This window comes from Crassostrea angulata, chromosome 2, assembly GCF_025612915.1.
Source record: "Crassostrea angulata isolate pt1a10 chromosome 2, ASM2561291v2, whole genome shotgun sequence".
Taxonomy (NCBI): Eukaryota; Metazoa; Mollusca; class Bivalvia; order Ostreida; family Ostreidae; genus Magallana; species Magallana angulata.
This window is the reverse complement of record NC_069112.1, coordinates 7479121-7501958: the sequence shown is the minus strand read 5'-3', so window position 1 is coordinate 7501958 and position 22838 is coordinate 7479121. Positions and strand designations below refer to the sequence as shown.

Genomic DNA, 22838 nt, shown 5'->3' with positions numbered 1-22838 from the left:
TCTCCCTAATCTACTGGTCTCCCTAATAAAGATAAAATAATACAATCGGTCTACCAAATGCATAAGTCAGGTATACATATATATATTCAAGATTAGCGCAAATCTATTTTTAAAAACACTCTTTATGATTAGTAATTTCTGTTGAAGGTCACCATGTGTAACTTACCTACAAAATTTTGCAAGTTTCAGCCAAACAAGAGGTAACATTGTCCGGCCGGAGTTTAATTTTGCTTGCAGAGATTTGCTGTGATCTTGATTTTGGCCTTTTAAAGTTATCAGAGGGTTTATATACATCCTTACCCAAAATTTACGAGTTATTAAACGTGTTTAGATTTGTTTTGTTTTTATTATGCCGGGTTTGATAATTCCATTAACGCATTGGAAATACATTAAGTGAAGCTTATCAAACTATAACGGTGTAAAAAAAAGTTACAGTTCATATTGCGACCAAATCCTTCAAAGTATTCTAAGAAATTGTATCTATCAACTAATTTTGATATAGGATTTTTTTTCCTTTAGTTATTTCTTCTTAGATTTAATGACTATTACTTGCGAATGGGATTGTATGAAAACAAAACTTAAAAACATAACAGAGCAAAGAATTGAAATCGTACTGATGAGGGTCGTCCATGAAGTCCGTAAATACATGTTATTTTAAAGTAGAGCAATGTACCTTCTTACATTGGAGTTACATTGAAGTAATTATTATATAAACTTTGCCTATACATGCCACATGGCTTCAATCTTACGTTTAGTTAATGGGACATTTTCATAACGCCGCAGTCACCATTTAAATATAGATTGTTCAATGCATTCATTCGAAAAATAATCGCAAATATAGAAATATTTTCATGTATTTCATTTGAAAATTATTTTCAATAAGTAAATACGCATTTGCTATTGTTTGTGATGAACTACATTTTACATATATTGTTATGAAAATGCAATATTTAATAAAGAATAGTTATAGTTGTAGTATTACTTCGTATGTAAGAAAAAGAAGACTAAAGCTAGATTACCGTGCTAGCACCTACGCGGGCATGTTAAGGCTTCCCGATGGATTTTACAGCGATATGTAGAAAGTCACTTGAGTGTACTTCATATGATATGACGCTTTTATTAACTTTGATGTCACGATCTGCATTCCTGTCGATAGTTCTCGGGAATGTATCTTAACGTTAAAAATGAATTATATCAAACCAGTATTTTACCACATGTTTCATTTACATAAATGCTGCCATTAATGCTAGACGTACAGAATTCATTCATATAAATCAAAGTAATTAAGTATTGACGGGAGTTGATTTTATCGATTATTATTTATTTTAAAATCAACTATATGTAATTTTGCATGCATGGCAAGTAAATTCCTCTATGTATTTGAATTACGCAATTTTTTTATAATATAAATTCTCTTACAGGAAATTCATGAAAATCCAAAATCAATCATGTTGTGTAATATTCAAAGATTTAGTCCATCAAACTGCGTATCAGTAATCGAAATAGTTATGAGAAATTGTATGGATCCGAGCAAAATTGATTTATAGTCTCCTTCAACCAGACTCTCAGCTGTATCCGTTAATCTCCGTCAAGCAAGAGAGACTCTCTGCTTGTCGGAGATTTGCGAAGATGGTTGAACGAGACTATATTCAACTCTGGCGTAGGAATACATAAAATATACGACTTCAAAAAATATCAAAATGTTCGTACCATTTAAAATCTGTTTATTCACAAATAGTTTCCTTGAAAAACAATGCTTAAGAACTCATTACATCGAATTTATTGATTAGAACTAAATGTTGTCAGCGGTGTTGATTTGTGCTTAGGTCCAAACACTATTTCACTTTCGGTTTGCCTAAGTAACTGCATAGGAGAGTTGATTAAAATCAAATCCCAAAAACCAGAATAAAAAAATCGGCAGTTTTAAAACTTCGTTTTAAGTAAACCAGTGGTTTGAAGTCTCTCCCTGCTACGTGTAAGCAACCGAATGAAGAAATTTTAATGCATGTAAAACCAGCTTAGCGCAGGTGAAAGATCAACACAATTTTGAAATATTTTACGTAAAATTGGTGGTGAATATAATGACCAATGTGAATCGTGCGTGGGAAACCTACGGATATACCCCCCTTTTTTTTTTAAATTGCCTTTTATTAGTAAAAATGTGCATTATTTTGATGATTTTGTGGAATGTTTCAACAATATCTTCTATAAACGAAATAACTATTTCTTTCTATTTCTATCTCGAGCAAGAACTTCAAAGTATATGACTTAACAAAGGATTTTTCTTTTAAATATTAATGATTTAATGTCATTAATCACATGCACCGATGCGATTTAATATTGCAATAATAGGATTCGCCCGTCACGTGATTACAAAGTACATTTGACGTCACAAAATGCATCAAATATAATGTTTAACATTGGTGTCAATAAATGTAACATCGATTTTAAGAAATACTCCCGGTATTTTAGCGATGATTTAAATAATATCGTTTTCCAGCCGTGTGTTAGCATTGGGACGCCTTACCATTGCTGCGTAAAGCACTTTGCGCTAAAAAGCTAATTACTGTTTATATTATTATGTTACTGGTGTAGCATTTCACCAAAACATTTTTTGTTTACATGTTTTAGAATGCTCTAATACATAAACTTTTTTAAAGACATATGTTAAGTAAAATGAGGATATCAAACAACATAGTTTTTTGGCTTCTTTAGTGTCTCTGATCTTAGTTTGTCAATGAAAACAATTTATGATTATTGTTTTAAAAAGTTTATGTATTAGAGCATTCAGTGCGGAGTTGAAATTTCGTGACGTCAGATGATGGCTATCGAGCCTCGGGACGAAATTCGAAGTTTGCGTGAATTTTAGTTGATAGCATTATCAATGCGTTGGAATTAAACTTTAGGAGGAAATGTATAGTAAGATATATCATATTTGAACCCAATGCTACACGCAAACCGGTAGGCATATCCGATTTATGTGGCAAATTGAAGCCTGAATCGACGAGGGGGTCAAAATGGCGTTGCACACCTTGTGTATTTATATATAGTAGGGGTAGAATGTTTCGATAAATGACTTACTAATCGACTGATTGATAAAAATGCAGGTACCTGTGCTCAAACGCATAAAGAAAAAAAGCGTGGAAAACTGAAGATAGACGGACAGCCGGACGGACAAACGGACGCAGTGGAAAGTTTTAGTCTCCTCTGGTGAAACCGGTAGGGGAATAAAGAGAGAAAGAATTAAGCTGTTTATCAAAGTTAAGATATTGTGAAACCATTTTTAAGGAGTTCCTTTGCTTGTTCGTATTTAGTAAATTAATTATTGAATATAATGTAGTAGAAAAATTATATAATCCAAAACGTTATGCATGTTAAATGATTTTGATATAATTGCCATAACGTGATACAACTGTATTGAGGAATTAATATGTCATAGTTCTTTTGCACATGTTCTTTACAGGCCATTAATTGGATTATGACATTCTAATTGTTTGCCTAAATTATAATTGCCTTAGTCCTTTATGAAAACTTTCAGAAAGGGAGATGGTCTTCATTACAATATTAAATTTGTTCTACTCAAGAATGAAACTTAGTTTTTTGCATATGTAAAGAATCTTCAACAAATTTGTATATAGGCTATGATGGCCGTTAAGACCAATTGGCCTCTTGTTTAGGAGACAGTTTGTTTTTTGGGGTAAAAACAATAGCTTAAGTCTTTATTTTTTAACTACATGTATTTTGCACCAACTCTAGTTTATTTGTAAAGTATCACTAAAATCTACTCCCTTCTTTTTTTAAGGGACCATCTCAAATTACAGGTATGTTTTGTATGGGAATATACAGACAATTGCCATTTTTTTACGATGTACCACTTACTTGTAAAAACATAAATACAACAAATATATTCACCATAACATGTACATTTTAAAACCTTTTTTTCAACAAAAACACAATTAAGTACTAAACATTCAAACACAACATGTTTTCTACATACCATATGCCAATGTGCAAGATAATCCTACTAGAGATATGACACAGTAGAAGCTTTTTAAGACGTTCATTGTTAAGATTGATCGGGCGAATGACAAATGCTTACTTATAATTTTTTTTAATAAGATCAAAGCAGAATCATATACGATTTACATATACGAGTAAATAATAAAAACTTAACCCTAGCATATACAGATGCGATAAATCTATTAATATTTGCAAAACATATTTTATAATGTGTTGTTTGCTTGAATAAAAAAGGTTATCTTAAATTACAGAAGCAAATATACATGTGAAATTGAAACTTTGCTTTCAATTTCCTTATATGAGATATACTATAGTGCTGTGCTATTGACAAAGGAGGAAAAAATGCATCGTGTGGTGATAGAGTAATAAGGTGAAATATGACAATATATTGCACATTTTTATTTAGTTGATCATTTTTGGGATTATAAAAAAATATCAAATATCCAAATACTTCCGCAAAACAAATATTTTCTTACTGAAGTAAAATTGTTTTGTCGATTAGAAACCACACAAGTATATAAGAACATACGTGTATGAATACATATTAATATAGATATTTATTGTAATATCCATATATGTTTTAGTTTGTAAAGATTGAACCTTTATTCAGATTTAGAACTGGTTTCATTTGGTTCGATTTCGATTACGTTATGAAACTAATTCATTTTCATGATTGATTTCCATTTATCATTAGGCTTTTGGGTTTAATTCATAACACTTTACTTGTCCATATAACCAATTTGTGTATGTTTCAACTTTCACGAAAATCAAACTGCACTATTTAATATTGCATTTTATAGTGATGATATATATTAAGTAAAATCAAATATAAAACTTTTTCCCAACTGTTTCTGATTGGTAGCCAGGACTGCTTTAAAACATTTTACCTAAACGTGTTATATTTATCATAGTGTACAATGCTTTTTGTAGATTTGTTTCGCACACCTTTGCTGTTAAGAGTTCACATCTTAAAAAAAAAAATGATTTACTGCTTAGTTATGAACTAAGTTGTAACACGTGCTGATGTTAACGATTATATACTTGTTTTATTACGTTTTCGAAAATGACTGTCACAGTCTGAATGGGTTTTTTACCATAGCTGACATGTATTATCGACACATTTTGTAAGAATAGATTGTGATAAATTAAATAAAATATCGGTTCCAGCGTCATCCTTTGACAGTCAAAAATTTATTTTTTCAAAGGTCGATATGCCTTTGTCTGCCGTTTACCGCCCTTAAAGACATGTTGCTGTTGTTTTCAAAACAATTGCGTGCAATACGATGTGTTGGTTTAAGTCAACATAAAATCTAATCTTAATTTTTTATTATATAATAGCAGAATCTAATATATATGTCAACACATATCGCTACCGCATCGCAGGACCTATCCTGATAATAATACAAAACAAGTGAAAAGCTGTCAATGTGACAGCAATCCGGATTTTCTTTTAAGTGAACTGTATACATAATCCATGTCTACCCTGAATTGATTAACACTATGTACTGTATCCAGTGAAATGGAGTACATATATGCAATATTTTGCCAAAAAATGACCCATGTTCAAAAGTTGGTATTTTTTTCTTAAATTATCAGAAATCAAACTCCTAGCAACATTCACACCTCTAATATATGTACAATTGATCTGCATAAGAACAATTTCCTATCTTGAGAACTGTGGGTAAAGTTATCCGTACAATAAGGATACACTTTGTGCAATATTCTGCCAATAAATGACAAAGTTATTTTTTCCATAAACTATCGGAAATCGAAAATTCTAGCAATATGTCCACTTCTAATATATGTACAATTGATCTTCAAAAGAGCAACTTCCTTATCTTGAAAACTGTATGAGGAGTTATCCGTACATTGAGGGTACCCTTTATGCAATATTTTGCCAAAAATGACTGAGCTCAAAAGCTGGTATTTTTTCATAACTTACCAAAAATCAAAACCCTAGCAATATGCACACCTCTGATATATGTACAACTGGTTTTCAAAAGAACAACTTCCTATCTTGAAAACTGTTGAAGGAGTTATCCGTACAATGAAGGTACCCTATATGCAGTATTTTGCCAAAAAATGACTACGTTCAAAAGCTGGTATTTTTTCATCAATCATCAGAAATCAAAATCCTAGCAATAGATACATGTACAATTGATTTGCAAAAGAACAACTTCCTATCTTGAAAACTGAAGGAGGAGTTATCCGTACAATGAGGGTACGGTACCCTTTTGGCAGTTTGTGTTGTATTATTTTAAAACAGGAATGTGGCCTTACGCTGTCACTCCATTTGAGAATAAACAGATCACAACAGTAACTCTTTATACATGTAGTAGAATCTGATAGATAAACAAATCACAAATACCAATTATTAATTGAAACTAAAATATAGAATAGCATCTGGATTATACATAATCTTATATATCACCAAACCTGAATTTTGTTACCAACATGTTCAACACAAAGAATCCATTTAATAACACGATATTATCTTAGTTTTACATAATTTTACATCTTATTAGACCACAGCAGAACTTTAAAAGCATAAACAACACATGAAATCTGATAGCACTCCTAGTCGATGCAGTTTTCTTTATTTTTCTAAATGTTCCGTACCATATTAGTCACACGAAATATGTATTACTGGTTTTAAAAAAAAATAACACATCAATCATTGAAAGCATATTTATACATCTTCATATAAATGTAAGGGAAAACAATTACTAAGAGAGCAAATTAAAAAAGCCAAAAATAAATCGAGAAGGTCAAAATTTCATACCTAAGAACCTCGTTATTTAGAAAAGCAAATATATTTTCGATGAAAGCAATTAAGGTAAATTGTTAATGCCTAAATTGCAAGCATAAATCAATAATAATAAAAAGGCAAAATAAAAGTATTATAAATGAAAGCTTTTAACTGTGTTTTTGAGGCCCAAATAATTATTGTTTATAATATATCATTTATAATTGCACACATTGCACTCAATAGTCAGACAGTACTATGTATGTATGTCGTACAATACCATGTACACGTCATACATTTACTTTAAGCTTTAGCAGTATGTATAACGAAATAATGAATTAATTTACATACGCTTTTGTTTGTAAATACATTTGCATCATGATACAAATCTAACGACATTAACATTGCTACTGTAGTGTCAAAGTTTGATATGTGTTGTCTCCTTTAGATTCACTGAGTTCTTGGTAGTTTGACTCGTCATCGATTTTGTGATTAGTACCTGCATAGTTCCGGCAACAAATACAATAGGTAGTTGTTCCTAATTTCATAGTCCTTGTCCTACAATGAATACAACTATAAACGATAATGAAATGTTTTTGAAAAAAAAAATATATAAAATTAAATCAGTTCAGAAAGTTATTTTAAGCCTACTGATATTTTAAAAAATCAACAATAAAAGGCTTACCATAGTATCAATAAAATGGCACTAATGACAATAACGTTGATAACGAGTGATATTAAGAAGCCAACTATCCATGAAACGGATGCTGATGAAGTGTCGTTTGTATCGAGAGTAGAAAGAGTAGCTCTGTCTGTTAAAATTTCAAGGATAATTATCATATATTCATTAACTAAGTATCGAATAATATCAGTAATGAGAGTTACATACAACTATAATAACAACTTCCGGTATATCTGTCACATGTCCGGTTTATACAATGCACACTACATGGAATCTGACAGTCCTCTCCATATGAATAAACACATTCTGAAAATATATTATCATTGTTAAAATATTTATTTCGAATTCTAGCTAAACCGTAAATGTGTGCGTTTTTGGAAAAAAAATTGAAGAAACTGTGTTAAAGTAAAAACTAAGAGGTTAAAATATATCAACAGAACAACGATTTTTCTCATAACAATCATTTGAATAAGTGTATGAATAAGCGTATTGCATTTAACATATAAGATGCAAACAATTCATTTAATTTACTAGAAATATGCGTTGCATCTGTTTTAATAAAAGATGTATTTTAAGATTGCACAGACAAAAGTTCGTATTTTGAAGTATAAGATGAATTAAAGATATTGTATTAGAAATATAACGATAGTTTTAAAAAAGGTTAAATGAAAGATGGGATATGCATGTAGTTGATAAGGAATTTTACTTGATTTTAATCGTACATTATTAATTAAATGTGCATACATTACATCCTCTTAAAATAATTGCATCAAAACCTCCTAAAAATTTGCAATACGAAATTGTAAGAATTGCGTTGTAAAGTTGTTTTGATCAAACCAACCAGGATCAATATCATGTTATAAAATATTTTTTAAAAATGTCTTTCTTTTACAGACTAAAATTAAACACCTGTTGTACAGCTTGGACCCATCCAACCTTCCTTGCAAGCACACGTCCCATGTGTGTGTCGACACGTCTTACAATTAGGAGAACAAAAAAAAGAGCAGTTTCCGCCGTAATGACCCTCTTTGCAAGCTGTTTTGATGAAATATTTATAAATAAAAACCGTTTTACTGCAAACAAATTCACAACATCGAATTTTTTTCAAGTGAATCAAACGTGCATCTTACTGATGTTACAGAGTGATCCATTATACCCGTCCTGACAACCATTAGTACACACTCCACTGACATGGTCATATGTTTCATTGTTTATACAGTGTCCGCTACAACTTTCACTGCAATCCATTCCAAAATATCTATATGGACACACTAAATGTGATAAATAATTAAAGGAGAAGTGAGCCTGATGCTTACATATCACAACTAAGATTTGCAGTAAACATACAAAATGCAAAACCCGCTGTTAGGGTATGTAAAAAAGTTATCTTTTTAGAAACCAGTACTGCAAACGTGATATCAAATTGTATATTTAAAAATATGTAAAAAAAAAAATCTATAAATGACATAATTTACATTGTGATGTACCTAGTAAAATATACAGAAAAATACTGTACATTTGACAAGTTTAATTCAAATCATATATTTTCGTCTCCTCGAAGAATGATCTTTAATGTTGCGACATTAGTTACATAATATGACTAACCCCTGATACGTTTCTAAACTAAACTTACCTTTATTACAGTCGATATTTGTGTATCCTGGGTTACATCCTCCGTCACAATGTCCAGACCGTTTGTTACATGGAGAGTCAGTGACCGCTACAAATGTTGGTACAGCTGTATCCATAGGTACCGTCATTACACTCTGAAGAGATTTTGATCAAACAGTGCACCCTGCATTCCTTGATAATCTGACCAGTGTTGTTATTAGTCCCCTACCGGTTTTCACCGGAGGGGACTATAGCTTTCCTCTGCGTCCGTCTGTCTGTCCGTCCGTTCGTCTGTCTGTCCCACTTCAGTTTTCCACACTTTTTTCTTTATGCGTTTGAGGAATAATATAAAATTTGCTGAACAGCTTCAAAATGTCAAGCTACAGATCAAATTTACACTTTTGTAGCGTCTGGTTGACATATTTTCGAGAAAATTAATTTTTTATATTCCAATTTTTTAATGTTCGGGTTCGTTATCGGGCTCGATGTGTATCAAATAAACGAGGAAAGTATGTTGTCATTAATAATATCGTGCATTTCTTGGACTATTTCATTTACTGTTTCTAACAAACAAATACGTTCTGTAAAATAGTGTCAAGCATTATGTTGTAAATTTAATCGACAGGGTTTTATGTATTATTACAATCGGGTTCGTTATCGGGTTGGTCTGTTGAGACGGTAAGAAATGATATTCTGCATAACAGTGCATTGTTTTCACAAATTTCTACAAACTGGTAGGGGACGTGTATTGCTTATGCAATACTCTCAGAATGTTATTTAAGGAGACTAACAGGTCACATAAAATGAATGTCACGAATGTTACTGTTGTGCATATACTATATTTTAAATTAATATGGCCAAAACAACCCGAAATTATCACTTCTGATCTTTTAAAATACAATTTCTGTTTCGGCTCATTTATTAAAACATAATTATAAGTTATATCTTATTGTTATGGTATTTTTTTACGATTTGATAAGTCATAGTGTAATATTGTTTTCAAACTAAAACGACATGTCATTTTTAAAACTAAAACAAAAATTCAAATCAGACTAACACTGAACAATACCTTTATCACACATGTATCCAGTCCATCCTGTATCACACCCAGTATCACACTGACCAGTCACATGATTACATGTAGTGTTGTTTCTACAATGTCCTGAACACTGTTGACTACAGTTGACACCGTGCCATCTTTCTCTACATGCTAATGAGATATATCAATTTGATTGATATGTGTGTATTTCTTTTTTTTCAGTCAGTACTTTATGCAATGATCGATTCAAAAACTTGTTCTGATATCGCCTACATTTGAAATTTTGACCGTCAAACTTTTGTTGAAACATTTTAAAGTTCAGAAATACCACGCATATAAATTGGCCTCAACATATTGCGGCGAAGGTTTATCGTATTTTGTAGCAGATTTGTTTTTCTTTTGTATGACTAGAAATAAACAGTTGTGTATTTGAAACTTTATAGAACTCCATTGATTTAATTCTCATAAAAAATTATAGGTAATATTAAAATAACATATTAATATAGAAATATAGTAGTATATTAATAACATAGTAGTTCTAGCTACTAAGATGGTAGCATTTATAATTCAACTTGCTACCATAATCACCTATACATTACGTTTAAAATAATCTAGATACTTCTGGATCGTACTGAAACGGTTGAAAGAGTTATCGTCCATTGTTTGTATTTTTATTATCAGTAATTACTGTAAATAGTGTAATAAAAAATGTCAATGATTAAAAGAGTTATTCAAGTTTTTTTATTATATAAAAACAAAGCAACAAAAACAGTTATTGTAGTTTCTTATTAGTCAGATAGGCTTATAAATCGAAAATAAAGTATGTTTGGCTGTCCGTAAACACCTATGTGAGATATAATGCAAAAAAATATCAACTTGATACAATTTATTAGAAAATGATTAATTGATTAGTAGCTTTCAAAAAGGTAAAATATAATTAAATGATTAAGGTTAATGATAAAATATTTTGTGCTCGATTTAGTATCTTATACTCTGTGAAATGGAAATTTTGATACGATATATATAAAATAATGATGCGTTTAAAAATAGGTTTTGGGATTGAATAGATAGAAAAGACTTTCAAGCAAGAACTGATAATATAATAACATAATGATAATGTGACCTCATTTTATGACGTTAAAAATTACATTAAAAACATTACCTTATACATTATATCAAAATATAATGACCTTATAAAACATATCTATCACAGTAAACGGGTACAACATATCATTTAGCAGCATTAATGTTCTAACTTATTTAAGATTTGTTGCACAGCCTTCTTGCTATTATACACGTAAGCAACATGCTTAAATACTTAAGACAGGCAAGACCCATGCTTAGATATAAGAATATGCTTAAGAGTTGAGACATTTTATGCAACATACTAAACAATATGCTAAATTGTCAAATTTCAATCTGCTAAGTACAAATTATGTACTTAAGAATATGCTTAAGCACACAATTTTTATGCATACGACCCCTGATGCGATCTTGCAGCCCATCTAGCAATATTTTAGCAGCTAAAAGACTGATATCAAACGAACCCAAAGTATCATAGGACTTAAATGTTGACTGTAAATATGCTATTTTATTTTTGAACATTGTAAACCGGTGTTTAAACAAGTTAAGCCTCTCTTCAAAAAAATAACATTATGAATTTATGATTAATAATTAGCTCTTTATGGTTATATGGTTCCTTTTTCAATACGCAAATCACCTGTTGTACAGTTAAGTCCTGTCCATCCTGTTTTACAGGTACACAATCCGACCGTGTGTCGGCACGTCTTACAATTAGAAGAACAAACAAGAGAACAGTTGCTGCCGTGGTATCCGTCCATGCATGCTATTCAAGACAAATAAGAAGTTGCATATATATAATGTAACAGGATATTGTTCTATCATTCAGATTAAAAGTTAACTGAAATGTGTAATTAGGTTTACGTGAACGAAATGTTTGAGCTTTATATAGTGATATCTGAAGTAAAACTTTATCAAAAACACAAAATAACACAAACAAAAAATAACAATGTTATGGTGATGTTAAGATACATGCTTTAGTAAGATCCTTTAATTACGGAGCTGTGTACTCCAATATGCATTGTTTGCATATCTTACAGTCATCACAGCGAGTCCCATTATATCCATCCTGACAACCACTACGACACAATCCAAAGATGTGATGGCAAGATTCATTGTTTTTACAATGTCCGCTGCAACGTTCTCTGCAATCCATTCCGAAAAATCCAAAAGGACACTCTGATTGAAACAAAGATAGTATCCTGGGATGATTTTTATTTACCTTAGGATAATTCGTAAAGATAAGCTAGGCATTTATTGATGTGTTAAAGAAAACGTTACTCGCATTACCGACGTGATAGATAGATAGATAGATAGATAGATAGATAGATAGATAGATAGATAGATAGATAGATAGATAGATAGATAGATAGATAGATATAATTTTTACATACATCTAATTCTAAACAAACCTTCGCTACAGTTAGCATAAGCAAATCCTGCGTTACATCCTGCGACACAATGTCCAGTCTGTTTGTTACACAGAGTGTCATTCAGACATTGTCCACTGCATATGTTGATACAGTCATAACCATAAGTTCCGCCCCTACATTCTATTACCATAACATGTATATACTAGAGCCGAGCTCGTTGCAAGCAACGAGTAGGTCCTTCGTTACAGCTTCAAGTCACAAAAGGATTGTCAATCAGTCTTAAGAAAACCATACTCCTTATCCTTACGCTTGTCAGGGTCTTACATATATTAATAGGAGGTCTTTTCCCACTACCTTAACTCCTGACCAATCAGGGCTTTAGAAAATCAATTTGTATATGTATTTATGTAACCCTCAGACTGCAGAGTATTGAAGAGTTAAATCTCTCGTAAAACAGATAAAGGCATGTCTGTGATAAGTTGGGGATATATTTAGACAAGAAAAGTATTGACTGCGATTTTAAAACACTATTACGCACAGGGAGCTATTACCTATAAGCAAAATGAAAGCGGGTATGCATATCTTCATGTGAAGCTTTTAACTCTCATATTACGCAATATCCAAACAATACTATATTACTTTTCCAGCGACATCATTATCGTAGCATGTCTCGTTTTTTTAGCTATACAGCAAAGACTTTCCGGGCGCCTAGATCCCTTATTTAAGGGGCCAGTCCCTTTTTCTGGTCTCAAATGAAAGCCCTTTAATTTATGCACAACTCTATATGCCTTTAGAAATTATTTCAAACTAAAAAGTTACGAAGCAAAAACATATGTAACAATTAGCAATTTTTAAAACATAGATTTCGAGTATATAGTTCAAGTGATACAATTGAAAAAACAATAAAATACAAAAATCAGAGGACAACATTCAAAGTGTTATTTTTTAAGATTTCTAACTTTCGATAATTTGCTACGGACCATTTCTGAACCTTTGTCCGGAAACGAATGCCCCTAAAATTAATTAAAAAGGCGAATAACTCAAACCCAGAAGTTACGATTTCTCATCTTTTTGTGACTTAAAAACTACATTTGATTTACAATACACCCCGAAAATTTGAAGGAAATCAGATGACAAAGAAAATAATTAAGGTTTAAAAAACGTCTAGAAGAAGAATAACAATAACAATCATGAAGAATTACCATAAGAATCAGTACAAGGTCTTCCGTTGGAAACGGAAGACCTTGATAATGAAATTCGAGTACATCTATATCCGAACAAACAAAACAGAAAAAAAAAATCCGTACAAACCACAAAAAAACATTACCTCGGTCACAGAAAGCTCCTGTCCATCCAGCATCACATCCTCTATCTCACTGACCAGTCAAGTGATAACATGGAGTGTTGTTTCTGCAATGTCCTGAACACTGTTGGCTGCAGTTGACGCCGTACCATCTTTTTCTGCAAGCTTATGATAAATAACTTCAAAATAAAACTACTTAACTTCGCAATAAGTATTTTAATCGACAAAAGTAATCATCACAATTTGATATTAAAAAGGATACACAACAGATGAACATAGTAATTATTTAATATACAAGTATTACTTGTGTTACACGTTGACCCAGTCCATCCAGGTTTGCATACATAACATGTTCCATTCTGGATGTGACACGTATTATCCTTGCAATTGGTAGGACATAGGTTACTACATTTTTCACCATACACTCCAGATTTGTAACAGCCTTGATTGACATCAAAATGAACTTTGATTACAATTTTTTATATGTTTTCAAATGTTATTGCTCATCATTACTCTCTTAATGTTATTTCTTGTTTATTAAGTGAACAATAGTAATCAGAACAACTACTTGCTGATAAAAAGAGAATTCGTAAAAAAAGTCAAAAGGAAAACTAAGATTTGCTTCAAAGATCTCAAATCCTTAATTCCTTCGAAAAAGATCTAAATTATCTAAATTGAAATGTAAATGGTAAAATATAAATTAAAATGTTCTTTTAAAAGTATAAATTTGAATTGCTGTTAATTTCCAGAATACAATATTTTACGGTTGCATTTTCTGTTTCAATAATGGCAGTATATTTGAAAAATATACTCTTACCAAAAATAAAAACTTCACACAGCTCTGTAAAAACATTGTAAACTTCGTACTCTGCAGGAAAGGTTTGTTTATCAAACCGCTCGTTGTAAAAGGTGACGTAACGTCCGATCATTGCACATGTTGTTGTTGTAAAATGAAGGAACGGTAACAGAGGGCCGTCTTTGTAACACAGGGTGGAGTTTTCATCAACCTCGGTTTTTGATAAATCAGTGTTAGACACGTTTAATGAAAATCCGGCAAAACGACCACGTTGTCTTTTTTCTAAAAAAAAAATATATTTCTTCCACCGTATCAATTTTCTACCGTAGACAATTTTAAGCTTAAAACAAATACTGCAGTATACGACACGAAACAGACATTGTCGTAGGAATCCAGATTTTGCGTTTTTAACATCACATATTTTTCAAAGTACTTTTTTTATATATCTATGGACAATGCAATAAAACGTACAAAACAAAACACGATTTGATAAAGGAACAGATAATTGCCATTGGAATAATTGTGTCTTGTACAGATTCCGATCCAGGTTAGATGATTATTTGAAGAAGAAAAAAACGAAGGTTTATTCGTGAAGAACACGTGCATATTTTGATCGCATCTATAGGCGCTTACATTAGGTTGTCAACATTCTCACGTCATCTGTTTAGAAGTTTACATATTTTACCAATATAGGACGTTTGTATTCTTAAACGCAATTCTTCATAAAAACGACCATATTTTAAAAAACTACTTTTTAAAGATCTCAATTAATGATAAAATTAAATAATGGTTGGACAAATGCAAATTACGCTACAAAAGAGTGCTATTTTGTTTCCCCCCTTTTAACATAGCTGAGTGACGTAGCATGTGTACACCTGTCGAGTTTCTATTTATACTATTCGACTCGGAATGATGGTTTTTCCTTTAGTCGAATTCGGCAAAAATAAAATTCTAAAATATATACAGATAACGATATGAAATCGTACCGTATCCGGGGTAATTTTTAAACATTATGTGTATGCTATATATGCTGTACACTCCACCAAGATCCACTTTCCACCACACGGTCTTGTCAGGGTCGTGAAGTCCTATTGGGTTTGTCCTCATACACGTGGATTCATTTCGATCAAGTGCGTACCAAGCGTCGTTGTTCGTGTCTAAACTGGTGTGTGATTGGATGGCGATTTTTTTAAGGACAGATCATCTGATTAGGAAAAGTGTTTTTATCATTTAACTGTATCATGGCTAGTAAATTCATATTAAACACTAAACTGCAACTTCTCCTGCTAATTTTCGACTATAAGTGATAAACTTTATTAGTTTTCGAGACCCTGCAATTTTCCAAAGTACATGCACAAAGAATAATCAATAGTTTATATTCCGGTAATATGGCAAGTATAAAAAATAAATAAAAAAAACTTGTAATTATTGTCCCCTATATTCTAGAAATATTTCTTATCAAATCAACAAAATTTACAGTTGGTTCCTTTTTTAAATAATGCCCTTTATCATGAACTTCTGCATAACATCGTTTGCAAAAGTTTGCATAGCTAATACATATTGACTATGCATCGATGTAATGTAAGATGTATAGAGAACCATTTTGTCACATATGAACACAGGGTGTAATTGAAACCACTTATGAGATCATCGAAAGGATAGGGAGGGAAGAAAAAATGTATTTTATGTAAAAACAATACATAAACACTTGCATCATTTGTTCCTCCGAAAAATTATTTCCTCTTGTAAAGAAACATTGGCTAAGAACTTGTGGTAATTATCAGAATCAAAGTTCACATAAATGTCTGTTGCTAACGCACTTGACTGAAAAGTTGCTTAGCAAAGACTGCTTATTTGTGGATATATGGCGCTAGCATAAGTTACATTGATATGCCAACCGGTTGCTAGAAGAGAAGTGAAAAACAGTTACAATTACTAAAGAAAAAAGTGCCTCGCACTATTTCAGATGACAAATTACAAATCGATTAATATAAATGTAATCGCTCTGCATGGAAAACATGGATATGTTATAAACCAGTTCATGTGCCTAATGACACCTCAATAAACCCAAAATTAGTTCACCATGTTTAAACAAAAACAAACTAGAGGTGTAGGAAGCACGGTGTCACTTGTTCGATTTTTTTTAGTTGTTTTGATATCCTCAAGACACAAGGCATGCCTTAAATTATTATTTATATTGACTTATATTGATGAAAGTACAAAGCTTATTGTTAATCTAAAATTCACATAAATAAATCTTAAACTGTTTTTATCAAATAATACTAAAATCTGAGCAATTAAAGAGTGTATAACCAACACTATAAGTTTCATGAAAAGTATTTCACAATGATACGTAATAATCAAACATGAAGAAATTAAACCAACAAAATACATTTGTTGATCACCAAAGTACATATAATGCGATAATTTAATACTTTGGCAGTGTTTCAGTGCGGTTTTTGTTTGTGTGTTGACACTTTATCATTGAAACCAGGCCCCGGGGCCATAAAACTTAGATGAGCTCACTTTTGATCTCAGTCTCACTTTTCCACAAGGAATATATAGTAGAAAAGTGAGACTTAGATCAAAAGTGAGCTTGCTAAGTTTTATGGCCCCGGGGCCAGGTATATTCAATGTATCTTTTTAATGCTCTTTTTCTTTTCCCAGTTAAGGTTGTTTTATATAACAGCATGTACCTGTCTGTTCAAATGCGTCTTTTATCAAGCATCATTCTGATTTGACAACTGAATAAAAATTATAAAAAGAATTGTTCCTTTATTTACATTTAAAAAAAAAATATTTGAGTAATCTCTTTAAATTATCTAATAGCATCACATACATACCTTATGCTAACGTTACAGATAATCCTGCAAAAAAGAACAGTAGGTTGTTATAGTTCATGGCTCTGAATCAAGAATGAAAATATTCTAAGGTACACTTAAGGTATACGTTTACTCAGAATGAAAAAAAATTCCACTGATGATAATGAAAAACCATCTATTGTGCATTAAAGACCTATCATGGTAGTGCTATGTTTCACTTTCAAAAAAGTAGGTCAATGACCTACTTTTTGAGATAATGGCCATTGACTATTTCTTTAAATTTTAAGAAAAGTCCCTAAAACTTTTTGAGTATCATTGAATTTTTCTTAATTGTGAAAATAATACAAATTGCTAAACTCTTTTAAAAATTAAATACAGTTTATGAATATCAGTGACACTAAACAGACACAAAGCATTAAGTTTTCATTCACAATTTTTATGAATATTCCAGTCCGAATTTCCATTATCAGTTTTCAAATTCCTTACCTTTTTTGATTCAATTTTACAAAAAACTGAATGATGATAATACTAAAACATTAATAGCATTAAACTAGGTATATTGACCTTGCTCTGCAGGCATAAAAGTTATATGAGGTCAATGATCAAAATTTTGAGATATGGTGTATTTTATCGTTTTGAAGCAGTTTTCAATATTTTTGTAGTGTGTGCCATTCGAATATCTAAACTAAATAGTGAGATAAAACCAGCAGAAAATATGCAAAATTATGTTGACTAAAAGATAAAATCTTCACTTTAAATATGACAGTACTACCAAAAATATTTCAGTGAAAAATAGAATCTGAAAATTTTAGTCCGAATTTCCTCTGTTTTGCTTAAAGTAAAACTTTGTTTGAGCCTAATTGCATAATATAGTAAACATACTAAATGGTTTGTTAATAATAATTCATTTCATGAAAACTTTTAGTGTTTAGAACAAATTTTACTCAAGACATTGAACTTTATAACAATCCGAATTTTAGAACTAAAACCCTGAGTAAACAACGTCCTTAAGCACCAGGAAAATTAACGTAAATATATGGAAGACCTCACAAGTAATTTTAAAAATATTTTACAATGTTATGTGAGGTTGTTGTATGGCATTTTACTTAATGTTACAAAAAAGTGTCAATTATAAAACAAACATACAAATGCGTTTAAATTGTATTCTTAATTGTTGCTATTTCCTCAGGTGTTCGAATGCAAAATATTAAATAGCTAAAGAATATGAAATAATAGTTTTGTGCATCTCTCTCTCTCTCTCTCTCTCTCTCCCTCTCTCTCTCTCTCTCATATAAAAAGTTTTAGGTTTTCCAAAGTGATATACATTGATGCGTATTATAATTATTTGGGACACCTTTGATTTGTACAATATAAAAGAGATTGTGATCACCTACTACCTAATAATAATAATAACGACATTATGTTTTTGGTGTGCTGGTCATGGGCCTTTAACGTTAAATTTATATTATAAACAATGTATGCACCGATGTTATCTGGCAGCATAATACTATGTCTATGTATGCAAGAGAAATACTATCTTGATCCGAGGAGCCTGAAAAAACCCCAGTGCCCCCCGAAGACAGCATACTCTGAAAAATTATGCACAACTGACAAGAGTTCAATTCAACAGTGTCCACACAGGCAGAATTCATACACGCCCTCAATCAGGCACCAACAAGCTGAAAGATCTCCAGTTTAGGATGGAGCCATGCCATGACACTGAAATCAAGAAACACGAAAACAACCATCGAAACAATCCAAATTTTAATAGATACTAAAAATTTAGGGAGGGAAGGTGGTTTCTTAAAAATTAAACTACGTCTGCTATGATCAAAACACCGGAATAGGAAGGAATTTTATACAAGACATGCGCAGTTCGAGAGACTTGAAAATTAGGGAGACTGAGCCCGATGAAATAAGTTGTACGAAAAAAACCAGGATTATCCTTAGTGGGTAAACCCTATTATGTGTGCAAATTAGGACAACATATGTTAGTCCTTTTTTCAATAAAAGAATTTTATTATGAATGGTTTCCTTATTTTTAAATCATTATTTCACTTTTATTACACTTAGACACTGAATAAATGAAGAAGGTGATTTTTCCGCACAAAGTCACACAATTAAACTTTATTCCTTTTATGTTCACATGTTAATATTTCCTTAGGTAAAAGGACATTTTTTCAATGTAAACATCTGGCTTTTGTACGGATTCTCAAAATAAAAATAAGACATGTCAGATCTTTCCGTGTCATTTTCGTGTACATAATTGAAATGAGAATGAAATTACTGCTGACGTTAACTATTTCAGATTTTCTATTTCAAAGTTTTGACTTAGATGTTTTGATATAATTACTATTAAGATTTCATATCTATGTCAATGCAAGTTGCTAGTTTTGTATATTCTACATACACATGTATACAATGGTATATTTTCTCCTTTTTTTACAATGGAAATTTGGAAAAAAATTAAGCATAATGATAAATCTATTCTTTTTTATATTTCACATTTCTACTGGTCAGCTTGGACTGGTAAGCGTTTATTTTACTTTATTATCAACAGCATTGTTTATAGTTAACATATTTTGAATATATGTATAAAAGATTTAAAGGGGCATGATCACAAAACTCCATTATAAAGCTAAAGCTTCAGGACGTATCAAATTATTTTAGCCTTGCCAAAATTAAAGTCCTGTCGCCTACAAAATTGTACCACCCCGTGCTTCCGTACCGGTCTCAAGGAAATCGGACGCTGAAAATCAGTATGCCTGTACTTGTTCTGTAGGGGAAAGAGCAATCACGGGTACGTGGTGTACTTCCGAAATTCAAATGGCAGTGTCAAAATGGTACCAAATTAAAATAAATTACGAGGTTTATCACTTTGAACAATTGACTCAGTATGACCCAACTTCGGGTGAAGGGGGTCTGTTTGCAAAGTATGTTAATACATTCCTTAAGATTACACAAGAAACCTCGGGATTTCTTTCTGAGTGTGTAAGCGAAGAGTCAAAACAAGAATAAATTAGCCAATACAAAGAAAAAGAGGCTATAGACTTAAGAGTAATACAAAATTAAAGTAAATTCGGGTTTGCGCTGTTCAGCCAAACTCAGTCTCGATAGGTTTGGGGGAAAATTTATTCAAAGACTAAGCATGAAGCAATATATGTTATTTCACGAATCCGAATGTGATAAATCTTTTTTCAGATTCTCTCAGATCCCTTCAATTTGAATAGAGTAATCATTCCATGTCTATGCCTCCGGATTGCAATACAAAGTTGAAACAAATGTTTGGCAAGTTTCACTATTGCACATGCACGGCTGCGCTTATACAATGTATAGTGTATTAAATCGGTTGGGAGAGGACGTTCTGTATTTTGATACAGATAGTGTTATTTTCAAAACCCAAAAATCTAACGACTTGCAATTTCTGACCATAGGAAATATACTTTGGGGAATTTACCAACGAGATCAAACCAGAAGATGGTTACATTGTAGAATTCGTATCAGGGGGGGGGGGGGGGGGGGGCAAAAATTACGCATACCGCACTCTTTCTGGTAGGGAAGAATGTAAAGTTTTGGGTTTACACTAAACTGGGTTAATCTTAAAGTGATTAATTTTGAAGCTATCAAATCTTGGTTCTGTGCAACACAAGATAAGCAAATTAAAATCATCAACCCCTGTAAAATATCCAGGGATAGTCGAAACAGAAATTTGTTAAACCGTATAAAAACCAAACGACATCTAATGGTTTACACCAAAAGGGGAATTTTACTAAATTTAGATACGCTGCCATTTTGAATTTTGTTTAAAAAAACATAAAAATAAAAAGGCACATTTTAATAACATTCTTTTCTTTTTGCATAAGCAATACACGTCCCCTACCGGTTTGTATTATTCTATGAAAGTGTTTAATCAGAGATAAAAACAGAGGAAATTCAAACTACATCGTTGATATAGAAATAAAATAAAAAATGGGTAAACTAATACTCTTTATTTTATTTCCTGTAATTTTGCCAAGTCCATTTGTAACAATCACTTGTATACTATCACCAGGCTAGCTTTGTGTAAGACAGGTTACCCATAATTCTTTGCAAATGCGCAGTCTGGTAGAACCGCTGACACCTGATGATTTCCCGGGTTGGCTGTCGTGTGACAAGACACGATTTTGAGGGCAGCTCTTGTTTGCTATGCTGAGCGATAATATTCTAGTATGCATTGTGCATGAACCTTGTCAAAATGTGGGCACGGATAGCAGACCGTGGTAAATATATGTTATACTTTTTATTCAGTTTTTTTGTGTATTCGACTAGTAATTATTTTTCATTTATCAAGCTAATCAAGAGGCCAATTAGCCTAAACGGTCACCTGAGTAGCATATATCCTATACACAAACTTGTCATGGAGTCTTATATATGCATCTAGTTAATTAGGTTTCATACTGGAGTAGAAAAATTATAAATTTGTAATGACGACCACATTTCTAAAAGAACTGTGTAACCTATAATTTTGGTGAAAAACTAAAAGAATTGGTCTACAAAATCATGAATTAAGTTTTCCTTTCAGGTGTGTGGGAGTATAGAAGATAATTCTTTAACGTTATATGCATTTACATCCATTTTGACCCTGCCCTAGAGTCAAAACCAATACCCCAGGGGACATGAAAATTGAAATTTTAGTAGAGGACTTCCTGGTAAATATAATTATTAGTCAGTTTTTTTTATAAAGATGTGTGAGAATAGAGAAGGAGATTTTTAAACAGTATATGCATTAACACTATATTGCCATATTGCCCCCCCCCCCCCTCATGTCCTGAACCCCTGACCCAAGGGCCATGAATTTCACAATTTAGGTAAAGGAGACTGTGGCTATCATAACCATATATTCAGGTTTTTGCCCACATGTGTGGGAGTAGAGAAGAAGATTTTTTAAGATTTAAAACATTTTTACTATATGGCCATATTAGCCCCACCCTAGAACCTGAACCCCTGACTGAGGGATCATAAATTTAACAATTTTGGTAGAGGGCCTCATGGACATCATAACCGTGCATTTAGTTTTTAACAAATATATATGGGAGTAGAGAAGAAGATTTTCTAGGATTTAATACATTTTTACTATTTGGCAATATTGGCCCCACCCTAGAGACTGAACCCCTAACCCAGGGGTCATGATTTTCATATTTTTGATAGAAGGCCTCATGTACATCATAAGCATGCAATTATTTTTTTACAAATATATATGAGAGTAGAGAAGAAGATTTTCTAAGATTTAATACATTTTTACTGTATGGCCATATTGGCCCCACCCTAGAGCCTGAACCCCTGACCAAGGGGTCATTGATTTCACAATTTACGTTGAGGGCTTCATG

The 22838-nt window shown here is 31.9% G+C and overlaps 1 pseudogene; it reads right to left on the bottom strand.

The window, feature by feature from the left end:
• Positions 1–6939: 6939 nt before the first annotated feature.
• On the bottom strand, positions 6940–17551 carry LOC128171934 (multiple epidermal growth factor-like domains protein 10; annotated as a pseudogene).
• Positions 17552–22838: the final 5287 nt, after the last annotated feature.